Source organism: Sinocyclocheilus rhinocerous, unplaced genomic scaffold, assembly GCF_001515625.1.
Source record: "Sinocyclocheilus rhinocerous isolate Xijiao unplaced genomic scaffold, SAMN03320098_v1.1 C36541373, whole genome shotgun sequence".
Lineage (NCBI taxonomy): Eukaryota > Metazoa > Chordata > Actinopteri > Cypriniformes > Cyprinidae > Sinocyclocheilus > Sinocyclocheilus rhinocerous.
In genome coordinates, this window is record NW_015782809.1 from 1 (window position 1) to 1,268 (window position 1,268).

General features: G+C 43.4%; 1 long non-coding RNA gene across 1 annotated transcript; it reads left to right on the forward strand.

Annotated features, from left to right (window-relative positions):
* On the forward strand, positions 1–1,081 carry LOC107736179 (uncharacterized). Its single transcript, XR_001639601.1, has 3 exons — positions 1–76; positions 613–673; positions 1,000–1,081. It is a non-coding gene; the product is annotated as an uncharacterized LOC107736179 (long non-coding RNA).
* Positions 1,082–1,268: the final 187 nt, after the last annotated feature.

Consider the following 1,268-nt stretch of genomic DNA (forward strand, 5'->3'; position numbering starts at 1 on the left):
ATCAAGATCAACAACAAGCCCCTGTTTCTGCACCACGTCATCATGCACGGGATCCCAAACTTCGAGTCCAAAGGAGGTGAGCTGAAATGCTCTGACCGGTGGGCATTTGTCAGAGACTGCTGGAGGTGTTGAAGGCAGGTTTGAGTCCGTCTCGACTCCTGCTGCTTTTGACGCCTCCCTGTCAGACTGACAACATGCTGCTCTATTACACACGTCTTGGGTGATCCGATCACAAGAGGTCAACGCTAAATACAGGTGTAGACGGGGTCCAGAATGTTTTGTGATCCGATCACTGAAACCACAGTCGGAGGTATTCAGAAACACATGTGACCGCATCGCATTTGTAGTGTAAATTAATCCATCCTCCCTAGACTGTGACATGGGGCTTGATTCTCAAATCGGTGGAGATACATTTGAGACATGTGTAAATACCTGAAAACATTCTATAAACATTATAAAAAGTATCTTTCGGGATGCATGTTAATACTGGCTTTACACAGGATCTGAGAGAGTTATAGAGACAATTTCTGCTCCAGCACTTTAGATATTCCACTTCTAGAGCTCTAGTAACACCTTCTTTGTTCTCTCTCACTTTCTCTCATGGTTTCTCAGGTTGCCGCCCTTTCCTTAAGATCTACCAGGCTATGCAGCCCGTCTACACATCTGGGATCTAGTAAGAAACACCCCATGTTTTCCCACACGCTATTGCTCATGCTTCCCTGGCATGTAGCCCAGCCTTCAAGACATCCAATCACAGGCGGGCCTCTGTGTCTGGGGGGTTTCTGAATCACACACCATCAGAGGAGCCCACATGGGCTTTTCCCATACATCACCTCTGTAGCTTCCTGCATGCTCTTGTGTTGTTATCAGAAGGGATGACCCTTTCTGTTAAATGCAAATAGAAAGATGTGTTTGGCAGCCATGCATTGAGAAGTTTAGGCACATGTTTGTTTGGGGGTTTTAGTAGTTACCGGTTACGTGTCTGACTGATGTTTGCAGTAACGTCCAAGGAGACAGTCAGACCAGTATCTGCATCACCATTGAACCCGGCCTGCTTCTGAAAGGAGACATTCTGGTAAGTCACCTTTCAAAACAAAACAAAACACAATGAAGCCTATTTTAGGGCCATATAGAGCTGACATATTTTTATGACAGTTTAATACATTTTCACCCCAAAGGTTTATCAATTTGTGTGTGTATATATGTGTGTGTGTGTAAAAATTTTATATTATTATTATTAATATATACAGTATAATACATTATTATTA